At 48.3% G+C, this 25084-nt stretch overlaps 1 protein-coding gene and 1 non-coding gene across 3 annotated transcripts in view; one reads left to right on the plus strand and one right to left on the minus strand.

Moving 5' to 3' along the window:
- Positions 1-25084, minus strand: part of LOC132675490 (immunoglobulin lambda-1 light chain-like) — a 500428-nt gene that overhangs the window by 435299 nt on the left and 40045 nt on the right. The window lies entirely within an intron of this gene.
- LOC144613970 (U6 spliceosomal RNA) lies at positions 18574-18677 on the plus strand. The gene has a single exon (XR_013551472.1). It is a non-coding gene; the product is annotated as a U6 spliceosomal RNA (small nuclear RNA).

Genomic DNA, 25084 nt, shown 5'->3' on the forward strand with positions numbered 1-25084 from the left:
TGAGAACACTGGACCTACAACCCCCAGTCCGTGAACTTCGGTGCAAAGAAACCTCGTGTCTCAACCTGATGGGCAAGATGAGCTTCCTTGTGTCCTTTGAGACCCTTTGTCTAGGAAGGGGCTGCTGTGAGTGACGTCGGGGACAGAAGGGAAGGAGGAGCCCTCACTCCCAGGTGGTGCTGCTGCGTGCACCAGGGCCCATGGTGGCAGTAGCAGGAGCATCAGAAGCAGAAGCCACAGGCTGAGCCTGGTAAGCTGCTGGGGCCTCGCCCTCCCTGAAGATGAGAAAGGGGTTCTGTTTTCAGTTCTCATGGGCCTGGGACTCTGTGTGAGCCCAAGATGCTGTCACAGCGGGGGTGAGGGGGCAGGGAGGAGCAGCCTTATCCTCAGACCTCAGCCCTGTGATGATCTCAGAGTGAGAGTTTCCAGACACGGAGTCAAAAAATGAATCAGGGTCCCCAGAGGATCTAACCATCATAATAGATGAGGATTTAGGGACAATTTATGGGAACTGTTATTATCAGGACACATATTGGACACGCCTGATGTGTCCTGACTCAGACAGAGCTGAATATTGTGTCCCTGTGTCTGCCATGACCTGTCATGGACCCTGTCCTCAGGACAGCCTGCCCCTGGAATGCAGGAATTTGTGCCCAGTTTGAGAAAATCACACAATATCTTGCTCCTAATGAGAGGCTTCAAGGAGAAATTTCAGAGAATGTGGAAAGACTGTAGACAAAATTCCTTGAGGTGGGTCTCAGACCCCAGTTTATATCAAAAAAGCAGCAGCTCAGATGGCCAAAAAGTCAGAGATAGATGGGAAGTCCCATTGCTGAGAGGACAGCAGGTTTTTGTCTCACTTCCCCACAGGCCTGGAGCACTGTGTCAGCACCTTGAGTAATGTCAACAGACTGGCAGTAATAATCAGCCTCGTCCTCAGCCTGGAGCCCAGTGATGGTCAAGGAGCCTGTGTTGCCAGACGAGGAGCCAGAAAATCTGTCAGGGACCCCTGAGGGTCGATCGCTACTATCATAGATGAGGAGTTTAGGGGCCTTTCCTGGAAGCTGCTGGTACCAGTTCACACCAGCAATACCGATGTTGTTGGCACTTCCAGCGCAGGAGATGGTGACCGTCTGGCCCAGGGCCCCAGACACTGAGGGCGGCTGAGTCAGCACAGACTGGGCCCAGGACCCTGGAAGGGGAGAGACAAAGAGAAGGTGATGAAGAATCAGGTCACACATGTTATCCCAGGACTGCTTCCCTTGTCCCCACATCTAGTCACCTGTGCAGTGAATGAGGAGGGTGAGGAGGAGAGGGGACCAGGCCATGGTCGAGATCATCACTGATCCTGCCTTCTGTGGCTGAACAGCTGAGCAGACGTCCCCTAATCTGTTCCTTCTCCTTTTCATCCTCTGAGAGAGGGAGGGCCCATCCATGCAAATGAGACCCTCAGCTCTTCGACATTTCAATGGCACGGGGTCAGGTCCCTCTGCCTGAGGATGTCAGGGTGGAGGGAAGGGGAGGGGCTCTGTTGGGTAAGAGGGTGGTGAGGTCACAGTTGTGAGCCCTGAGCAGAGGGCACAAGCAATAGCAGGTGGCAGGTCCCAGCTCTGGTCATCTGTGACTCCTCAGAAACAAGTGATATGTGCCCCCTGGTGTCCAGGCCTGGACACAACATTATGTGACATGGTGACTAGAGCCCATCAGAGAGAGTTCCTGCCTCCTCACTGTTGTGTCCACTGTCCCATTCCTTCAGGCCAGGCCAGGTGTCCCCCTGTGTGACTTCCCATCACCTCAGGACACACTGTGTTCTACTCAGGCTCCACATAGTGAGCGTGTCCACGGCTCCCTTGGCTGTTGATGGGGCAGGACTAAGGTGGTGACTCTTGTACAACCACACAGATGAGGATCAGGGACAGAACAGTGATCGGTCCACATTGGCACCTGGCCAGTTCTTTGCAGGAGGCTGATTTCTTTCCTCTGCTTGTTTCCTTTCTGGTTTCAAAGTTATCCTTTCCCAGAAGTTCCCTCAGCACTGAGGAGACAGGGAGCCCTTTCCTCCAGGTTGTGGGTAGACGCCCTCGTGTGCCTTCCTAGGGGGGTTACACACTGACCATCTTCGTCATCTGTCACTACTTCCACCTCCGCGAAACAACAGTTCTCCACACACTGTGGTTAGTGATTCCCTCCTAGGATCTGTCCCCCCAGCACACAGACCCAAGTCTGCAGGAGCCCGAGTGTGGCCCTGACCTCAGAGCACAAAGGGCAAACCTGCAGGAAGCTCCAGGAGGGAAGGAGTGACAGCTGCGGGTGCTCTGACGGGGACCTCGTCGCAGATTCATGTGTCTGTCACCACTTGGACAACTGCTACCTCAAAATGAATGTGGGTGATTTTATACAAAATTCAGTTCAGCAAGAATTATTTAAACTCAATGACACTGTTAATGGGAAGATGCGGGTACAATCATGAGTATGTTTTCATAGATTCGTGCTTATTACAGAGAAATTATGGATTGAAATAGTAGTTGAGAAAATGGATGAAAACCTAATGGAAAAGATGTGACTTTAGTTCTTGGTTTAATCGGGGTCTTGTAAACTTGTTTCTAAATCACTTCATGCTTTTGGGCACCTGGGTGGCTTAGTTGGTTAAGCATCCAACTTCAGCTCAGGTCATGGTCTCACAGTTCATGGGTTGGAGCCCCGCATCGGGCTCTATGCTGACAGCTTGGAGTTTGGAGCCTGCTTTGGATTCTGTATCTCCCTCTCTGCCCCTCCCCCACTCATGCTCTCTCTCTCTCTCTCTCTCTCTCTCTCTCTCTCTCAAAACTAAATAAACATTATAAATTTAAGAAAAAAAATAAAAAATAAATCATTTTTATTACTGTTGTTATTATTAATTTATTTTTTAATCATGACTTTGTATATTAGGTCTGGTCCTTCAAGTAGAAGGAAAGCCCAACATGGTGTCCAGGGAAGCACCATTAGTAGCCTGTTCCTGTGAACTTCAGACTCATCTCAGTGATGGAATTTAACACAGAACTTCCAGGATGGACTGACTAGGAGTCAGACTCATCTCAGGGGTGGGTAAAACAATCGTTGCTGTGTTTTGTGTGTCCCGTATGTTCAAGATAGAGCAATTAATTGCTCATTCAGTCACCCATGACCAGAGGAATGTATTTCTATTACCCAAGGCCAATTTGACCCAGAAAATTCTTTCAAAGATCCCACATTTGACTCTGGGTGAGGTGGAGATAAGGGGCACTATGTCCCTGAGGTCACAGTCCCTGTAGCCCTTGGTTGGATCGACTTTTCAACAGAGGTCCATCCTGGCTGGAGGTGCCACTGGAGTGTCACAGGAGTGACAGTTCAGCCCTGAGAGCGCAGGGAGACTGTGTTACGTCCCCAGGGCCTTGAGCTCTGTGGGAGCAACACTGAGGCTGCTATCCCAGAATCAACGTGCTGATCAGCCTCAGGCATGGACTGGAGTTCAAAGATTATTAGGGCTGAACTGCTCACGGAGATAGAGACTTGCCCTGGGATTCCTGAGCATCAGCCTTGTCCCAGGAGAGCAGGTGTTCGCGGCATGTCCTGCCCTGGTGACAGGATCCCAGTCACACTCGATGTCCATGGTATTTCCTGCTGAAAAGATTCTGCCTCCCGGAGGTTGTGACTCTGAGGATGGCTGGGTGAGCACAGGCTGAACCTGACTTCTGGAAAGACAGAGAATCCCAGAAACTGCAGAGTCCATGACAATAGACACTGAGAGAGAGGAGAGAGCCGTGTGTGTGTGTGTGTGTGTGTGTGTGTGTGTGTGTGTATGAAAGAGAGAGAAAGAAAGAACAAAAATACGCCCCAGTGCCCTCAGGAAGACTTCCACTCAGTGGCCAAGCATGAATACAAGTGTTCCCCTGTCCGTCTCTGATTTCTCAACTCCCTGAGTGTTGATCTCCATGCAAACTGATTCCTGGGGCTGGCTCATTGCAATACACACCAGTGTCCTGAAGCTTGGAGTTAAAGAAGGTCAGTGTCCTGAGTGCTATTTCTCTTGCACAAGGATGGAATTTACACGAGGAGGAGGAATTTGGTGCAGATTAGCTCTGACAGTAATTCCACTGAATCAGAAGTTCAAGTCTTCTGGATGGAGAGACTTCTGTCCATTTTCATCCCTATAGACACAAAGCCCCGCAGCTTTGGGGTCTTCAGGTCTCAGCAGGCACAGGACCAGGGGTTACCACACATCCCCGTTATTCCCCCTCCCCCAACTCCTGCATCACAGCCATCCTCCCTGCACCTCCAGGATCTCCCGATGCCTCCCTTGTGTTGACCATGAGAGAGCATCTACTCTTATTCTGGCAAAGGGCCGATGCATGAGACTCCACTGATTGGAGCAAAGTGTGTGTGGCTGAGTGAGTGTCCTGATGGTCTTAGGAAACAAATATTTTGGGGAACAAGAGAAGTTGGCATGTATTGAAATATGCAATCAATCCTTCCTTTTTTTGACTATTTCAACAGTGACCTTTTGTGGGTCCTCACTAATTCTGAAGAAGATAAATAAGTACACCAATAGCTCCAAGTCTGGATAAGCATTCATTTGTAAGAAATACAGTAATCGTGTCGGCATATTAGAGACTGATGGAGGCTGATGCTGCATAGGAGCTACAATCTGGGGATGACAGCAGGAATCAAATGATGAAGGGATTTCATGCTGATCCAATTTCTGCGACTTCTCCCTACAGATGGACACTGCACACTGGAAACTACAGCAAGATCGTTTCCAGTGTTCTCTAAAATCGTAACCTGGAGACAGCATTCACACCTGAATAGCCAGAGGGATAGACTGAAGCCTGAGGGAAGCAGGAACAGAGGGGAGAAAAGGTGGGGTATGGTATGCGGTGGGGGGGGGAGGGTATTGTCAGTGTAAGAAACAGTTGTGACCACTTTTTTGTCTTCGGAGAAAGAGAAAATTGTGTCTGTGACCAAGGTAGGTATTAACATATCAGCTATGGATGTATCATTACTACAAAGAGTTACATTTAATGGATGAGTATGACTGTCATCATTTTCAGTTGAGACGATATTGTGAGATCTTAGAAACCGTGGGTTTCTGTCCCGATTCCTGGCATAGAGCTCCCGAAGCCTTCAGCATTTCCTAGGTGACAAGGCCACTAGGAGCATTTTTGTTTCAGTGAGGCAACCCTAGAAAGGCTCCTGGCTGGGGGTGGTCCCCAGAAAGTCTGAGCCATGACCAGACGCTTGGAATATCCAGCCTCCCCCTTGCTGGGAGGGGAGAAGAGCTGAATGTGGAGTCAATGGTTGATTACGTTTACATGAAGACTCAATAAAAATGCCAAAATATGGGATTCAAAGACTCCCACATAGGTGGACACATTCATATAGGGAAGGTGACACACCCCAACTGCACGGGGACGGGAGCTCTTGTTTGGGGGCTCCTGTCAGACCTCTACCCATGTGCTTCTTCATCTGACTGTTCATCCTACTCTTTCAGTATCATTCTGTGAACTGGCAAGTGGAAGTAAGAGATTCCCTGAGTTCTGTGAGCAGCTCTAGCAAATTAATCAAACCTGCGGAGGGTTCACGGGAACCCCTGTTTGCATCACGTTGGACAGAACTTATGGGTTAACTACTATTTGTTATCGGCGTTGGAATAGGAGTTGTCTCCTGGGACAGAGCCCCTAACCTGTGCATCTGACACCATTTCCAGGCAGATAAGTTGAGTGTTACATTTATTTAAATTGTAGAACCCGCAACTGATGCTGTAGACAATCACTTGACAAACAAAACATAGAATTGGTGACCCAAAGTGTGAGAAATAAAACATTCTGGATGAATAATAAAAGAGATACAGTGGGAGGGAAAAACTGAGGTCTTTTGCTTTTATATGATTCGTTCTTATTAATTTTCTCCACACCCTGGGGCATGTGCACTTGGGATCTATGCCCCCACCCACGTGTGCTCCTGGAACCCCTGTGCTGTCCCAGCAACAGTGTAATCTGTGTGTCACTCCTTTCTCCTCAAGGACAGGTCTCACCACAGAGTGTCTCCCCTACAGGAGCCTCCACAGAAGCTTGTCAGGAAAAATACTCAGAGACTAGGTCTGTGGGTTCAGGAGTTTTTGCCTCACATCCTCCTTATCTGAGATGCTGTGACTAATGAAAGCCGCTCCCACTCCCATGAGCTGTAGCACAGTAATAGTCAGCCTCATCCTCAGGCTGCGGCCCAGAGAGGAGCAGAAGCCCTGCCTTGGCCGAGGCATCTTTGGATCCAGAGAAGCGGCGGGGGACTCCAGATACTAACTCCTTAATTGAGTCTGAGTAGTAGTACAGGAGATACTGGGGAGGGCTCCCTGGCTTCTGCTGGAACCAGTATATGATACAGCATTAACACCAAAGCCACTGCTCAGGGTGCAGGTGAGTCTGGCTGTCATTCCCAGAGATGCAGAGAGGGAGGGCAGCTGGGTCAGCACAGGCTGGGACAGGGAACCTGCAAACACAGACACTCATGGGCGATGGGGCGGGGACCAGGGTAAAAAGTTTCCTAGTGTCTGAGCCAGGTGGGCCGAGACCACCTGGAAGGCTTCTCTGTGTCCCTGGTGCCTGTCCCTATGTGTGCATTGAGAGAGGTGTGCGAGGAGGACAGGAGTTCAGGCCATGGTGACAAAGTCCCTGGTCCCCACAGTGGGCTGGGCCGCCCCAGGCCTCCTTTTCTCCTCTACCCTCTGCCACAGGAGGGGCTGTCCATGCAAATGTGGTCCATCCAGTGACTGCCCAGCCCGTCCCTGAGCCCTGGTGCTGGAGCTCAGCTCAGACCATACACTGGGGACCATGGAGGTTGGCCTCACCCCTGTGGAGAGCCCTGGGAGGAAACACCTGCTGAGGGAACACATGTTCCTACTCGGAGGACTCTATCAGACCAGAGAGGACACAGGTTCTGAGTCTCCACCAGGAGCACAAGGCCCATCCCTGAAGCAAATCTCCTTTGAGTGAAAGAAAGGTCTTTATTGAGCAGCTGTGTATGGATCACAGGACAGTCTCACAGCATCACCTGGTGGTCCTATGTGGAAAAATGAAAAACGAAAAATCTGAGAGCCTGTATTAAGCATAGGTATAAACTAACATTTTGTTTCAACTCTGCTCCACTGGAAAAAATACACGCTTTCCTAGGAAGATACAAAACTGGCTCCAGCAGACATAAATTGAGTAAGTAGAATACTTTTATTAGAAACAATAAAAAAAATGTGATTTTAAAACCCCTCCACAGATTGTCAGAAGATACAGACATTTTCACAGGGAACATATAGAAACCACTCAGAGATCAGATGGTTCCAATTTATTTGGTTTCTATTTTTTTCCCATAGTATCTAAAGGAACAGAAAATTTCTAAGTTCTTACTGGGAACAGTGACAGCCTCCTAACTGGAATGTCACCTCAGTGGAAATCTATGATTTATTTCAAAAGGTCCGTCTCTGTCAACTGTATCCCTGGAGCTCCAAGAAGCTCTATGGGAGAACAAGAGGGCCAGGTGTTCTTTCTTCCTGTTGATTTGAAGTGTAGGGTCATGGCCCGGGTGTTGCTGCAGTCAAGCTGCTCACTTTTTGCCAATAGTGTTCCTACTTCCAGTGCAGGTGAATGTGGCCATCTTGGGTGGGCTTGGTCACTGAGGGTGGGCTTGGTCACCGACGGTGGCTGATTCAGCCCCACCTCGGTCACAGACACTGTAAGGGGACAGAGAGGAATGTGAGGAGGATGGCATCCCACTGCAGTGGAGAGTGGGGGTGTGGAGCAGAGTTGGGGGGTTCTTTCATCCACCCTAGAGAGGTCTGCCCTCATCTGTGCAGAGAGTGGGGAGGGTGAGGAGAGGAACCCAGGTCCTAAGACCCAGACTCTGACGCTAAAGCTCTGTCGTGGATACTGAGCACCCAAAGTCTCTTTACTTCTCTGGAAAGTTCCACAGGGGTGGGCTTGCTGTGCTCAGTTAAGCCCTTGCTGTCCATCTGTCCGGCCTCCCTGTCAGGGCCTCTCACAGGTGGAAGGAAACAGAGGAGGAGGTGAGGAGCTGACTCAGGGATAGAGGGGGCCCGTGTGGTGATGGCCCCTGGGTCCTGGCAGGTCAGCAATATCTAGTGAGCACACTGATACCTGAACACCCTAGAAGCCCTGAGTGCTGTCTCTGCTGGCAGGGGTGACACAGGATTGTCCCAGCCTGTCTCACAAGCCATCAGACCCCAGACACTCCCTGTCCTCTCTTGCACTCCTGTCACCCCAGTTAGAGTTCCACAGGTTGTCCTGAACCTCTTTTCTGAGCTGCTCCTGATGTCACAGAGAGACCCAGGGCATCTGGGAATTTTGAAGAAGGGGGCATCGGGCTTAAGGGAGGCCCCTCTCACTACAAAGGGGCCATAGAAAGCTTGTGTCTCAGCTGCATCAGCAGAATTTTATTATATTACCTATTCCTGATGCTTAGGATTCCTGATGATTAGATCATGTATTACAACTGTGAAAACGAGAATATTTCCGCTTGCACCTCATGCGGCCAATTGGCCAACCCTTAATACACTAACTTGTTTATACTCATCTGCAGTAACTGAGGATCCACGTGAGTTCAGAGGCTGCTGGGTTCAGCTCTAGTGCCTTCTTCATGTCTCTGTGTTTGAGACAGACTCTGAGCTCCTGCCTATGTGGACATGTCTGGGAAGAGGAGTCATCATAAGAATGTCTCAGCCTCAAGCCTGGATGGGATCAGAGGTGGGGACATTATTGAATCAACAGATATACAGAGGGTTTCAGACCTTCAGGTGCTGGTGTCATGGTGACAGCAATTTGCAAGGGTGGGAAGGTCTGATCAGGGACCCCAGAGGGTGTATTATGTTTCAATCTCTCCTGGGAACACAGCACCTTGTGGGCATTGAGGTCTCTGTCATTTGTGAGACAGTAAGAATCAACCTCATCCTCAGGTTGGAGCCCACAGATGGTCTGTGAAGCCATGTACCTATCTGACTTGGAGGCAGAAGATCAATCTAGAACCCCTGATGGCCAGGTACTTCCAAAAGCCAGTATTTGGGGGAACAACAGCACTAAGAGGTGGAACCCACACCATTATCAGATCTGGTGCTGCTGCTACTCCGAGTGTAGGTGATGGTGACGTCCTAGACCAGAGACCCCAACACTGATGGTGACTGAGTCACCAAAGACCATGCCAAAGACCCTAAAGTGAAGGACAGAGTGAGAGAGAGTCAGGGTCCCACCAACAACTCAAGATAAGGACCCAGGAGAAAGAAAAGACCCAGTTATCCCCAGAGGGACCCCCCCCTCCCCCACCACTGACGTCGGAGTTCAGTTGTCTGTGTAGTACGAGAAAGGTGAAGAGGAGAGGGGTCCAGGGCATGGTAGAGATGACCCAAGAACTTTCTCCCCATACTCCCGCTGGGATAGAGATCCCCCAGCCTCTCTTATCCCTTCCCTCACTCTGATGGGAACAGGGCCCATCATTCAGATTATTCCCCATCCCTCCGGATTGGCCCAACCTCTCCATCAACCAGGAATCAATACCCTCTGCTTCAAAGTTGTATTTAAAGAGCATGGGACTGGTGAATTTCTTCTGTGGGGACATCTAGGGCCTTGGGAGAAAGGGGCTGCTGGGCCCCAGGCATCCCTGAGCAGGGGCACCTACTAAGCAGCCAGGTGCTTGGTCTCCAGCTCTGGGCGCTACCTTGTGGTTGAGGCACGTGCCCACAGCGCCACCTGCTGGCCCTGGAGCACATTGCACCAGGTGTGAAAGGCAAGGTCACCATCCTGCCTGAGGGAGGGGCAGGCCCTCCTTGACCAGCGCCACTTCCATTGCCCCTGCCTCAGAAATGAGAAAAATCCTTCATCCAGGGGCCTTTCACGAAGCTGCAACCTCCTCAAATCACGCGTCCCTTAGTTCCCTAGAACGGCCTCCTCAAATGCTGACCCTTTCTCATGGGTTACATTAGTGGAACGGGGTAGCCCTGAGACCTAGCACCTGAAGGGAGATGTGTCCTGCTGTCAGCATATCAGAAAGACAGAGGCCTGGACCAGCCACAGCCCATGGTTTGGGAAGGCTGGGGAGCTCCTCCTCCCTCTGACCTCACTTTCCAGTGAGGCAGGGTCAGAAACCCGGCCCTGCCCCTGGATTCCTCTCCTGTCTACCGGAGGAAGACCCCGGAGGAAGGGGTTGAGAAGACGGTGCTCTGCACCTTTAGAAAGACAGAGGTCGGCTCCCTGAGACCCATCTCTTAGCACGCCTGTCCCAGTAGGACCGGGGGCTGGAGCCCTGACCTGAGGGGGATGGGTCTCCATGAAGAGAGCAGGGCCAGGGTGGAGTGGGGATACTGGTGTGAGGAGAGACTGAGGAATGAAGAGGGGTGAGGGATGAGGCTCCCAGGAGCCCCCAAAAGTAATTTTGAGTGCTTGAGCTGAGGCTAGTGACAGAAAAAGAGGATTTCAGACTGTCCTATGGCCTGTGGGGACCCTCCTGTCAGAAGGTGACAAAGACCATCCAGTAGATTGGAAGGTTCTTTGATGATGAGCTGTTCTGAAGAGGTGTCTTTGGAGAAGGCTGGAGACCTGTTCAGCTGCCTCTGACTGTCCCCAGCACCCTTCTTATGGAAAACATTCAGAAAGGCATAATGATTTCTACTCCTCTCTCTCTCTCTCTCTCTCTCTCTCTCTCTCTCTCTGTCTGTCTCTCTCTCTCTCACAAAGACATGTGGGCTGAATCAGCTGTGATGGGCATGTGTCCTGTAGCATTTCACACCATGAATGATGCTGACTTTTTTTTAAATGTGGCAGCTGTCTCACTTTTGTCCCCAAATTTTTACTTGTTCCATGAGTGCTGTGTGTAGTCACCTTCTTTCCTGTTCGAGGTGAAATGAACTGTTCATAGAATGTGTTTCATTGGGTGTTGATTTGTTAATCAGAATACATGTTTAATCTTAGATGGTTTCGATGATCTGAAAGACACTATTAGCAGAATAATTATGTGGGTGTGTATACATTCACTTTTTTTAACTCTACATATTCACAACAGAGATACACTGTGGAAATAGCATGGTATGTCTTTCTGAATTTCTCAGTAACAGGCAGCCCTTCACACACACAAAGACAGAGAAATTGCTCACAAGTTCACAGAGAGAGGTCACTAAGTACAGAGGCTTACCTCATACAACGAAGTAGTAGATGACGTATAGAGATGATGAGAAAGGAATTTACCAAATTTGATAATTTTTTGAGAGAAAAATCTGGGCTTTAAAATTCAACTTCCAATCATTTTCTCACCAACACGCTTTGAGGTATAATTAACAAATAAATAGTCTATATATAAGGTGTAAAATGTGATGGGCATGATCCCGTCATCAGGGACACATGGCCCCTTCTGTGCAGGATGCTGTGTTCTTTCCTCTGTTGTGATCTACTGGTGACCATGGCTCCCCTTCCCTGTCAACTCCCCATAGCACCGAGGGGAGAGACAGCCTTTCTGCAGGGATGGGAGGCCATGGGAAGGGACCTGGAAGACATTGCTAGTGGGTTATTCCAGGCGAATCTTCCTTGTCTGTCAACGTTCCACACACTTGGGACTACTGTCATTCATAGAGATTTTTAACACAGTGAGTCACTCCTAGGAATCTTGTCTGCAAGCACAGGACACAAGTCTGCAGGGAGCTGTGACAAATGATATTCTCTGTAGCATTTTACTTAAAACTCTAAATCCCTTGAGCAGGATGTGTTCCAGAAGAGCAAGACTTTGGTGGTGACCAAATGTTTAGGATCAACATTTCAAATGTAAAGTTTGAGAAAAATATAGTCCATATTAAAGAATGAGTGCTGTGGGAGCTAAAGAAAAATGACAACAATTTGTGTGCTTGCATCTGAAAATATATCCACTTTTCATCATGATCTTGCCAGAAACATAGACTTCAACCAAAAATGAACAGATGAAACATTGATCCCGTTTGCCAAAATAAAGTAAACAGATGTTTTTAAATTAGAAAAATCCTAGGGGGCCCCTGGGTGGCTCAGTCAGGTGGGCATCCGACTTCAGCTCAGGTCATGATCTCGTGGTTCGTGAGTTTAAGTCCCACATCGGGCTCTGTGCTGACAGCTCAGAGCCTGGAGCCTGCTTCGGATTCTGTGTCTCCCTTTCTCTCTGCTCCTCCCATCTTCTCCCTCTGTCTCTGTCTCTCTCAAAAATGAATAGACATTAAAAAATAATAAAAAAATTAAAAACATAAAAAAAGAGAAATTCTGGAATTCCACGCATCAGTCTCTGAACTGATTTGAGTCTGGGGAGAAAGAACCCCTGACCAGCCACGTGGCCAGCTCTGGGTGTGAGCAAGGTGCAAGGGGTCAGAGAAATTCCATCATGAGGAATTTATTTTCTGATTTCTAAGTCACGTGAGACTACCTAAATTCCAGATCAAACCCCGTGGGTGAGCGTGAGCCTGGCCTGGCCCGGAAATGCTCTGTGGCAGGAACATCAGAATATTCTGGAGCTAGGCTGCAGCTGGAGGGGCTGGGCTTCAGGAAGAGCGAGGGCATCACAGAGACTCAGTGGTGCCCAGCGACCCTGCTGACAGTGATTTCTTCTGAAAGGTCATCATTCAGCTGCCTGCCATCTTCACCCAAGCTCTGTAGTCACCCTGGATGTAATGGTGCTGAAGCAGGACCAAGGGATCCCTTTGTGCGTTCTTCCTCTGGGAGACTGTCCAGATCAAAGACTGTAAGACGCCTGGCTGGGAGACCCTGCAGCTTAAGCTTCTCTCTTGCTTGATGGGGACCCTGTGCCTGGCTCAGTGCACTTTCCATCACATTAGCCCACGTGTGTCGTAAATGAAAGGGCAAGTGAACTTGTGGAAAGTTATGTTTCCTTTAATGGATTTATAAACTAGTGACAACATGAAATTCTTTCCTTAAGAAATAATCTCAGAGTTTTCTCTGATTCTTCTGTAAAGCATGGCCTCAACCCTTCTTCCTCTGATCACTGCAGTGTAGGCTTTGTCTTCTTTAGGTGACTTCCCATTGGATTTCTAGTAGTTTCCTTATTTCTTCTAGACAGTGTGCCCTGGGACATAATGAGCCTGTCCTAACACTGCTTGCCAGCACATCTTTGCAAGCCCCAACCAGGGGATGACAGGGTCAGGGTGTGGACCCATCTGCCTTGATCCTGCCTGCGGGACTGCTGACCCCCTGCTCCGAGGCTGGGGTCCTGTATGGAGCTCAGCTTCAGCCTCCTTATCCGCCATGTCCTGTTGATCCCTTTTCCTCAGCAAGAAAGTGAGAAGGGTAGCCAAGTAGTCATTAACAATCTTTATTGTATGAAAGAATGCTCTGGAAACATTTAAATCCAAACCAACTACAGAACCCCAGTTCTTGAAGTTCATGTTAACTTATCTAAAGGAAATTGTGATTTTCTGTGCTTCCCTAAAGGGGAACGTTTATAACACATGGGTAGCAATGAGAATAAGGGAACTGAGCTCAGCCTCGCATGGTGTTCTTGTAACAATTCTTTGCTCTTCCAACAGGAACATTGTGAGATGAGAGTAAGCAGATATGTGCATTCCTAGAACTATGAACAAGTCACCTGGGTCACGGGTTGATCTTTCCCAGAATCAGGAGGTGGAAGTCATCCTTCATCAGAGACGGGTCCTCATGCTGTCCCAGCTGGTGGAGCCCCCTCCCTGAAATGTTGCCACACCTCCCACTTCTTTTTTCTCATCCCCATCCCCCTCCTTATTCCCTAAATCCTCTATGTCACAGGGGTCCTGACCCTCCTTCTCCACCCCACTGGCCAACCCTCGTCCAGGACCGGGTGACGTGGGCACCATCCACAGCCCCGCCTGGTCCCCACCTTCATGTTCCCCTCCTGCTCCTTCCTCGTCTGCATAGCACTGGGACCTCATCACAACACATCAGATTCTGGAGTACCCTGTCAACCGCTCCAATGCCCCGGTTCCACCCCACCGACCCCACCCATCCCCATGCTCCCAGGACATAGCTTTCCTATACATGTTTAGCTTCTGTGTCCTCTCTCTTCCCCCAAACACTGTCAATGCCCTGAGCATGGGGACCTTTCCTATGGTGTCCGTATGTGGTCCGTGTCCCTAGACTCAGGTTTCTCACATAGTAGGTATTCTCCAAATGGTGTGGATCTTCACAGTCAATTATTCAGAGTCGACACACCTGGACACTGTGTCCCTGGCTCTCCCCTGACTCCCTGATATGGACTCAATTGTGTCCCCCCTCAAAACCCTATGTTGAAGCTCCAACCCTCAATGGTATGTATTTGGATATAAGTCACTGAAGGAAGTAATTAAGGTAAATGAAGTCGTAAATAAGGGTGATGGCCTAATCAAATGGTCTTTTCATAAAAAGAAGAAGAAAAAACAGAGTTGAGCACACACAGAAAATAGGCCACAGTGAGGATCCACAAGAATGCAGCCATCTGTAAGAAAGACCTCAGGAAAGCAAACCTACGAAGACCTTGGACTGGAGACCTCCAGTCTCCACACTGAGAAAATGTGCTTCTGTTGGTTAAGCCACACAGCCTGTGTTATTACATAATGGCAGCCCAAGCAGACTGACACATCTCTCCGTGGACTCTTTCCCCAGGACAACCTGTCCCAGAATCCAGAGATTTATGTTCAATTAGAGTAAAAACAGACAATGTATTGTGGCCATCCGCAAGCTTGGGGGCAGAATTTGAGAAGATGGTTCCCATTCTTTGTAGCAAGTTCCCGGTGGATGGATCCCAGACCCTAGCTTTTGACAAAACAAACAAAGGAAGCAACTATTGTGACAGAGGGGTCGGGGCTGCACAGGGATCCCCATCATTATGAGGACAGTAAGTTTTTGTCTCACCTCCCCGCAGACCTGGAACACTATGTCAGCACTGAGATGGTTCTCACAGGCCTGGAATAATAATCAGCCCCAGCCTCAGCATGAGGCCAGTGATGGTCAAGGAGCTTGGGCTGCAAGACCTTGAGCTCTAGAGTCAATCAGGGACTGCTGAGCATCAGTCGTTAATTGTTATCATAACATATGAGAAGTCTGAGGAGCATATTCATGGGAGCCGCTGGTACCAGTAAACGCAATAAACACAACCAATGTTGTCAGTGTTTCCAGTTCAGGAGATGGAGAACCTCTGACTCAGGGCCCCAGACACTGAGGGCGGCTGAGTCAGCACAGACTGGGCCCAGGACTCTGCAAGGGGGAGAGACAAAGGAAGGATGATGCTGGGTCTAGACACAAGAGGAGGATAAAGGGCCCAAGAGTCCTCCCTGGACCACTTCCCTGTCCCTGAATCCAGTTACCTATGCAGTGAGCAAGAAGGGTAAGGAGGAGAGGAATGTAGGGCATGGGGCAGATCGTCACTGTTTCTGCTTTCTGTGGCCACCCAGCTGAGCAGAGCCTCCCCTAATCTCTCCCTTCCCCTCTTCATCTTCTGGGAGAGGGAGGGCCCATCCATGCAAATCAGACCCAAGTTCTCTGTCCCCTCACTGGCCCTGGGTCAGGTCCTTCCATCTGAGGATGTCAGGGGGGTGGTAGGGGAGTGGCTGGGTGGAGCCAGGAGTGGGGAGGCCCCAGCTGTGAGCTCTGAGCACAGGGCACAGGCAGTGCCAGGTGGCAAGTCCCAGCTCTGATCATCCCTGACCCCTCAGAAATGGAACCCATGCGCACCCTGGTCTCCAGGCCCAGACACAACATTGGGTGACATTGTGTTGATCTGAGTCCTGCATTACAGCCAGGCCAGGTTTCCGCTTATGCGGCCTCCCATCATTTCAGGACAGACTTTACATTCTACTCAGACTCCTCAGGGTGAGTGTGCGCATAGCTCTTTGGCTGTTCATGGCTCAGGATGGAGGGCACACACCTCACCATGGCCCGAAGCCCTGAGAGACCAGCTGTTTCTGTAGCTCACCGGGTCCCAGTCTATTCTAACATCCAGGTCCGATTTCTAAATGCTATTATCCTGTAATGCTGCACATGATTATTATACTTTTTTCTCACTCTTAGAAGGAGCCCTGATCTATGGGAGTGTAAACATGTATATATAGCGTCAAAATTAAAGAAAAATCTCCTTTAGAGTGTTGCTGGGAGACCAGTAGGGGAAACTCTCACGCCCACCACTCCTTAATTACAGATCAAACAAAAAAGATGTACCTTGCAAGCGATGCCAGTGGTGAAGGTGTCTTTGGTTAAGTTAGCAAAGTGACTTTTGCAAAGCAACTAAAGATAGGGGGCTGGTTGCCAGCAGTCACATTTGTGAGTAGAGGGTTGGAACTATCAATACCCCCTCGTGACCTGGGTGGGGAGGGATTAGTTTGAATCTATTGCCAATGGCTGATGATTTAACCAATCATGAGTATGTAATGAAGTCTCCACTAAAACCCAGTAGGAAGGGCACCTGGGTGGCTCAGTTGGTTGAGCATCCAACTCTTGATTTTGGCTCAGGTCATGATCCCAGGGTCGTGGGATTGAGCCCTGCATCAGTCTCAGTGCTGAGCATGGAACCTGCTTAAGATTCTCCATCTCTCTCTCTCTCTCTCTCTCTCTCTCTCCCTCCCTCTCCCCCACTTGCATGTTCTTTCTTTCTAAAAAAATTTTTTTTAAAGGAGGGGCTTCATAGAGCTTCAAGATTGGTGACCAGGTGGAGATTTGGAGCCATATCAGGCTCACAGTGGACATGGAAGCTCCATGCCCTTCCCCCATACCTGGCCCTGTGTATCTCTTCCATCTGGATGCTCCTCAGTTATACCTTTTTATAATGAATCAGTAATCTTGTCAGAAAAAAAAAGACATTTCTTTGAATTGTGTGAACCACTCTAGCAAATTAATCAAATCCCTGTAGGAGGTGATTGGAAACTGCAACCCACTTCAAGTGGGCCCAAAGCTCAGGAAACACCCAATACTTGTGATTGGCACCCCAAACGGAGGGCATTCTTGCAGGACTGAGCCCTTGCCCTGTGGGATCTGTGTAATCTCCAGCACTGAGTGTCTTGTAGTGTGAATTGAGTTGACTTGTCGGGCACCCAGCTGATGTCCCAGTATGGCTTGCTGGTGTGGGGAAATCCCTTACCACACTGGAATTGGTGACCAGAATTTCAGGTGGTTGACTCCTTCCTGGGTTTTTCCATCATAGCCGGAACCATTTTAAATTTACATAAAAATTAGTTTTTCATATATCTCATGGAAAATCTCACTTTTCTAGAATTCAGAAGTAAACTATTCATGTGTGAGGTTATTTTGTCTAACTGCTGGATGGTGCTTCAAACATCACTCTTAAGTGCATTGCATGCATAGATTATTTTCTTGGATGCTAATACGTATCTTGTTTTTTATTCTTATATCAGTATCACATTGGTTAAATTATTTTAGCTTTAACAAATGTCTCAGTATCCAACAATTTATGTCCTACTTCTTTGTCCATTCATTTGCAAAATGCTCTAGACTATTTCTGTCCTTAAAATTGTCCTTATAAATATTAGGGAAAAAGAAATCATTAAGCCAAACTACCAACAAGTTTATCTTTCTATTTATGCAAGTCCTTTTCTATCTTTTTGAAAGGATTTTTCATGTTTTCCTAGAGTTTATGCATTTTTTGTTAGGGATGGGCTGGAGTCTCTGTGGAATGTGTGGGTTCATAAAGTTGCCGCTGTGTGTTGGCAGGGAAGAAGGGGCTGCCACCATTCCTTGGTTCCCAGGGGCACCTTCTCTTCTGAGCCATGGGGAGACTTGCTGAGCCTGAAGTTTGCCTCCTGTGCTGACTAGTGAACGGCATGGTCAGGAAGAGATTCCAGAACAGGTCTGAAGTCCTGCGCGTGCCGTGCCTGGCACAGGCAGATTCCACAGGACATTCCTAACTATGGTCCTCACATCCCTCAGTCTCCCCATTCTAGTGTCTCTGAGAGAATTATCTTCCTGAGCAAGGATTTTCTGCTGTGTTCATGTGAGCAGGCTGAGCCTACAATTTCAACAATAGCTCAGACTAAAGCTCCTTAAAGTCAATGCTTCCTGGAGAGTTTCAGAGCCTAGGCTCCTGGTAATGTGATAGAAACAGTAGAGACCATGAAAAGGAGCTCAACATCCCTACTCATTAGGGAAATGAAGATCAAAACCACTTACATACCACTTCAGCTTTATGAAGAGATGGTCATCTGAAACCTCATGTATGCTAGTGGGAATGCAATCCTTTGCAGCCACATTGGAGAACAGTCTGGCACTTTATTCAGAAGTGTATAATAAAGTCATGATAGGGCCCAGGAATTCAGCTATTAGGTATCAAACCAAAAGAAACTAAAATATATGTCCACACAAACAGCTTGTATAGGAGTGTTTATGGCAGCAATATGCATAATAGACAGAAGGTGTCAATGACACAAATGTCCATCAGCTGATAAATAGATAATGAACATATGGTGCATCCATACAGTGAAATACTAGTCACCAATTTAAAAAAGTGAACTACAGAGCCAGATATAACTAGATGGACCTCAAAAACATATTACACCTAAGATTCAGCAACAGAAGGCAATCACACGTTTGTTTTGACAGCCTATGCAATAAAATTGGAACCTTCCAGATAGATTAGCATGGGCTCCACACAAGGATGATAGGCAATTAAGTGAAACATTCCATACATTTACAGATGGTGATGTTCCCACAGCAATGTGCATGCACCTAATGTGGGTGAATGGGGCACTTAAAATGGCACATGTTCAGTGTTTCAGTGCACATGAAATGCCCACAATAAATCACTGCAGACAGAATGGAATTTGTGGCTACAAAGGGCGGAGTGCAGTGGCAACAGTGACTTCACTGCTGGTAGGTCCAAGGTTTCTCTGCAGGCGATGGAAATGTGGTAAATTCAGTCATGATAGAGGTTGTCCAACTGTGTAACTATACTAAAGACCATGGAATTGTACACTGTAAATGAATGAACTTTGTGGCATGCAAATTATCTCAATAGCTTTGTTTTGCTTTGTTTTTAGAAAAAAACAATACGAGGGAGAACAACTGTGACCGACCTTTTAAGGTCGTTCTGTGCTCAGAGCAGACCCTCACACCTTCTAGGGTGTCCATGGTCTCCCTGTTTGTTTGTCACAGGCAATAATGGGGGTGACCACGAGGGGCAGGGGCAGGTTTTTGTCTTAGGTCCCCATGGGCCTGTAGCACTGTGTCAGCATTGATGCTTTCATCCCACACTGAGCAGTAATAATCAGCCTCGTCCTTAGGCTGCGGGCCCAATATGGTCAGAGAGGCTGTGTTCCCAGAGTGGGAGCCAGAGATCTGGAACTGTGAGAGCCTACTTGTCCTGAGCATCACAGTTTTGGGGCCACCGTGAGAAATCTGTTGGTACCAGCCCACATAATTTGTTCCAACATTGTTACTGTTTCCAGTGCAGGTGAGGGTGACCTTCTGTCCCACAGACCCTGATGTGTATGCTTCCTATGTCAGTGGAGACTGTGCCCAGGACCCTGTAACAGAGCAGTGGAGACACAGACAGGGGAGTCTCAAGGAAGAAGAAGAAAAAAACAGAAGAAGAAGAAGGAGAAGGAGAGGACAAAGTGGAAGAAGTAGTCAACCTGTAGTTAGCACTGCAGGATGGAGTGGATTGACTGTGGGGCCCAAGAAGGTTGGATCTCATGTTCCTGAGCCTGGGTCACTGGAGGAGCACTACGACCTTTGGGTTGTGTTGGTCAGTGATGTCTGGCTTCATTATGGATTGGAAACAAGTGCTGATGAGGTAGCATGATGTGGAGACAAAAAAGGAACCTTGGTCCCAGGGTACATGGTTGAGTCAATGATTTGGCTCAACTCTGGTTGAGTCCAGAGATTTGAGGAGATATCCCGGTAGTGATGTGTCAAAATCATGTCATTCTGTCCACTGCTGTTGCTCCTTCGGGGGGCAGTAGAGAGTGCATTTCTGTCCTGGGGTCTCTGTCCCTGATGGAGGCTGGATCAGCAGGGAGAGGTGTGGAGATCTGTGAGCACAGGGCAGGGTCAACACTTCAGAGAGTGGGGCTAGAGTAGGATCCCTGCTGGAGCTCAGGAAGCATTCATCTGGGTGGTAAGTAAGAACAGGGAGGACTAGGGGCATTCAGTCTGTGGTGGCCACGATCTGACACCTTGATCCTTAAGTCGCCAATGAGGGCACACCTGCCTCACACTTCTTACTCCATTCCACACCCTGAGGAATTGGGTCTGTGATGGTTAAATTACGTGTAGCTTGTGTAGGCCATGAGAGCCAGATGTTTGGTCTAACATGATTTTAGTAGTTTCTGCGAATATATATTTCACATGATATTAAGAAGTAAATGAGTAGGGGCACCTGGGTGGCTCAGTCAGTTAAGCAACTGACTCTTGATTTCAGATCAGGTCATGATCTCACGGTTCATAAGATTGAACTCTGCATTGGGGTCTGAGCTGAAAGCATGAAGCCTGATTGGGATTCTCTCTTCCCTTCTCTCACTGCCTCCCCCCACCCCACTGTGCTCTCTCTCTTCTCAAATAAAGGAATAAATTTTAAAAAATGGAATTAAGTCAGTAGACTTTTATTAAAGCTAATTACCATCCATAATGTGAATGTGCCTCATCCAATCAGTTGAAGGCCTTGATGTAGAAAAGACTGACCTTGCACAGAAAGAAGGGATTCTGGGAACACATTGCCCTCAGAACAAAACTACAACGTCTACACTTCCTCTCCTGGGTCTGTGGCCTTCCAGCCCACACTGTGGATTTTGGACTTGCCAACCACTACAACAATGGATAAGATTCCTTAAAATAAATATCTCAGATAGATTGATATGCACACATAGACATGCACATATACATACATTATATTACACATACATACACACATGCATCTTATTGGTTCTGTTTCTCAGGAGAACCCTAACTCATGTGCAGTCCTTTATCCAAATCTCAGTCTTATTCTTTGTTTTTTTCTAGCCCTTTGCATGGTTCAGTTCTACAGAGGGATCAAGACAGCTGATCAGGCAATGCTAAGTCTGTGCTCTAGGTCCTGCAAAGACCTTGAGAAATCATGATCACAAAGTGATCACAGGTGTCAGGTGGTGGGGAAGTGACCACCATTGAAGTTTCTTGCAACTCTTCACCTTCTTTCTACCTCTGGGAAGAGAAGGTCATCATGTGAGTAATATACTTTTTGTTTCTTTTTTTTTTTAATTTTTTTAAATGTTTATTTATTATTGAGAGAGAGAGACACAGAGTGTGAGCAGGGGAGGGATAGAGAGAGGGGGAGACACAGAATCTGAAGCAGGCTCCAGGCTCTGAGCTGTCAGCACAGAGCCTGACACGGTGCTTGAACTCACGATCTGTGAGATCATGACCTGAGCCGAAGTCAGTCGCCTAACGAACTGAGCCATCCAGGCCCCCCTATACTTTCTGCTTTCTAACTCTCATGTGAATGCCTACATTTCAAATCAACACCTCGTGCCTGGGAGTGAGTGTGTGTTGGTCTGGAATTGATCAGGTGCATGGACATCAGAATGGTCATGGGATTGAGCTATGATTTTATGAGATGGAAACAACCTGGCCCATGTCCCCTGCCCAGATGCCAGTGTCCATAGTCCATGTCCCAACTTGAATAACAAAGAGGGTAGAGGGAAGAAGAGGTGGCAGGCACGGCCATATTTGGTGAAACTTATCATTTTCTTCTCCTATTTGAACCCCAAATCCCCAACTATGTGATTAGTCAGTGACTAAGCCCAGTTCCAACCAGATAGCCACTGTATACCCAAGCCACTCGGACAATCCCCTACCTGGTCACCATGATGATTTCAGGGGAGATGGTGGAGTGATCTGGTCCAGGCAACTTGAAAACCAAAGTTTCTGGTCAATGGGTCATGGAGGGCAAATCTCTCGTCCAGAGGGTGTGTTGTATGGACCTCATTCTGGGACTGCAGGGACATTTGTCCCAATCTGGGAAGTCAGCCTGAGACACAGTATGTTTTACTTCTGTTTCTTCTCTCTACTTCCAGACACTGTCAGTTCCCTGAGCAGGTGTACCCTCCATGTGTTTCCTTTGCTGTGTCATGACCCCTTAGACCCAAGTCTGCCATGTAGCAAGGGTTCAGTAAAGGGTGTGAATGCATACCATTGGAAGAGTGGACTATCCTAAGCCAGACACAGCTGGACTCTGAGTCCTGGTTCTGTCCTGACCCCTTGATAAGGACTGAACTGTGTGCCCTCAAAACCCTATGTGGAAATCCTAACCCACATTGTGATGTTTGCAGATAAGGCATTGAAGCATGTAATTATGGATTAACGAGGTCATATGGGTGGTGTCCTAAAACATAGGGATGATGTCTTTATAAGAAGAGGTAGAGACACCAGAGGAGAAAACACAAACAAGGCCATGTGAGCACCAGGAAGAACACCACCATCTGCAAGCCAAAGAGAGAGACCTCAGGAGAAATCAAAGCTGGCAACACTTTGAACTTGGACATTCAGCATCCAGAACTGTGAGAAAATCAGTATCTTTTGGATTAGCCACACAGTCTACGGTTATGTTATGGTAGCCCTAGCAGACAGGCACAAGCCTCAGGGACTCTGTCCCCAGGGCAATATCCCAGCGTACAGGAATTTCTGCTCAGTTAGCATGAAACAGAAAATGTGTACCTGCAAGACAGGCTGCAGAGACACAATTGAGAGGACAAGGACACATATCCTAGAGAAAGTTCCCTGAGTTGGGTTTCAGACCTCAGATTTAGGTCAAACAAAAGGGGAACCGGCTATCTTGGCAGAAGATGGGGGCTGCAAAAGAAATCCCATCACTTCAGGGACAGCATGTTTTAGTCTCACTTCCCCACAGGCCTGGAGCACTGTGTGAGCTCTCAGACTATCATCCCATGCTGAGCAGTAATATCAGCCTCGTCCTCAGCCTGCAGCCCAGTGATGGTCAGCGTGCCTGAACTGCCAGACTTTGAGCCAGAGAATCTATCTGGGACCCCCGAGGGTTTGCTGTTATCCCGATAGATGACAGTTTTGGGGCCCATTCCTGGGACTTGTTGGTACCAGCTCACAGCATTACCACCCCCGATGTTGGAGCTGCTTCCGGTGCAGGAGATGGTGATCCTCTGGCCTAGGGTCCCAGACACTGATGATGGCTGAGTCAGCACAGACTGGGCCCAGGACCCTGCAAATGAGAGACACAGAGACCGTGATGCCGGGGTCTAGAGACAAGAGGAAAAAGCAGGACCCACATGTCCTCCAAGGGCCCCTTCCCTTGGCCTCACATCCAGTTACCTGTACAGTGAGCAAGTAGGGTGAGGAGAAGAGGGGTCCAGGCCATGGTGGAAGTCATCACTGTTCCTACCTTCTGTAACCCATGGTGTGCAGACCTCCCCTAATAGGTCTCTTCCCCCTTTTCATTCTCTAAGAGGGGGAGGATCTGTCCATGCAAATGAGATTCATAGCTGTCTAACACTTCACTGGCCCTGGGTCAGGTCTCTCTGTTGAGGAGGTAAGGGGATGGGTATGGGAGGGGCTGTGTGGGGCCAGGGGGTGTGGATGTCACCGCTGTGAGCCCTGAACATAGGGCACAGGCAGTTCCAGGTGGCAGGTCCCAGCTCTGATCACCTTTTAACCCTTGAAATGGGCCGTATGTGTCCCTTGGTGGTCCAGGCCCAGACACAGCATTGTGTGACATGTGACTGGAGCCAGTCAGACACACCTCCTGACATCCTACTGCTTTGTCCCCTATCCCCTGCTTTAGGGCCAGGTATCCCCTTATGTTGCCTCCCATTACCTCAAGGAAAGCTGTATACTCTACCCAGACTCTTCAAGTTCTGGCCATGGCTACCTTGGCTGTTCATGGGTCAGGGTCGAGGTGGCGTCTCGGCTCAGATTCCTTTTCAGTCAGGATCAAATCCAGAGCACTGTGCTACCCCCATGAAGACGTGTCTCTTTCTGTGCAGGACACATGTTTTTTCCTCTTATGTGATTCCTTGCTTGTTACAAATTTAGCAGTGTATCTCCAACACACAAAAAAATATTTTTTCAAAGTCCATTTTCCTGGTGAACTGTAAGTATTTTTGTTTTTTATCTGATCTTTATTCAAGATTCACCATTTTATTGGTCTTCTCACTAATAGATGAGTTGAGTAACATATTTTACACTTGTTCATTTTGTATTTGTATGAGAATCAGATATTTGGCTTTTTGAGTCTGGCTAATTCTGATCCCACTCCCAGGACACAGAAAAGGTTAAATGTGTCAGTGCCTTCTGTGACCTCCCTGTGAGGTGGAGTCTCTCAGCAATGATCTTGAGGTGGCCTGGGGTGGCACTTACTGGGGACTGGAGCAGATGAGGAACCATCATGGGATGTGTACAGAGCATCTTGTGCTGGGCCTCTGGGACTGATCCTCTCCTGAGGAAGGGACAGATGGAGGAGAAAACCACAGGTGGTCATGGGATGTCTTATATTTTATAAGACATTAGAAAACTCTGGGAGTCAGAATTACAACCGTATGAGACAGAAACCCCATGGTCTGTGTCCCCTGCTCAGCTCTTAACGTACACAACACAAGACTCAAACATGAACCAGCTATGAGGGTGGAGGGCAGAGCTGGTAATAAAGAGCTGAGTGATATACAAGGTGGGGATGCTTGCACAAACCGTCTGACCTTTTCCTCTCCTATCCAGACCCACATCTTCCAGTCATGCTGTCAGAACGTGATTGATCCTGGCTCCAAATGCTGGGATGAACCTCATGTTTCTGGGAGAAATCAGATGAATTTCTTTCTGGTACCATGTTGATGGCAGGGAAGATGGTGTAAGAGATCTGGTCCAGTCCTGAAGCCTGGGATTCCTGATCAATGGGTCCAGGATGATGAGAATCTCTTATTCTGTATGGCTTGTTGTGTGGATGAAACACATGGGAATGCAGAGGCATTTTGTTCCTATTTGGGAAATCAGCTTGGGGACATGGGGGTCATGGAGAAGGGTCGTCTCAGATAACTATCAGAGAAAGAAGAGTGAGTCCTGAAGGATTTCCCTCTTGTTATCTGGAGAGGAAATATGCCTGT

Source organism: Panthera onca, chromosome D3, assembly GCF_046562875.1.
Source record: "Panthera onca isolate mPanOnc1 chromosome D3, mPanOnc1 haplotype 2, whole genome shotgun sequence".
NCBI classification, from domain to species: Eukaryota; Metazoa; Chordata; class Mammalia; order Carnivora; family Felidae; genus Panthera; species Panthera onca.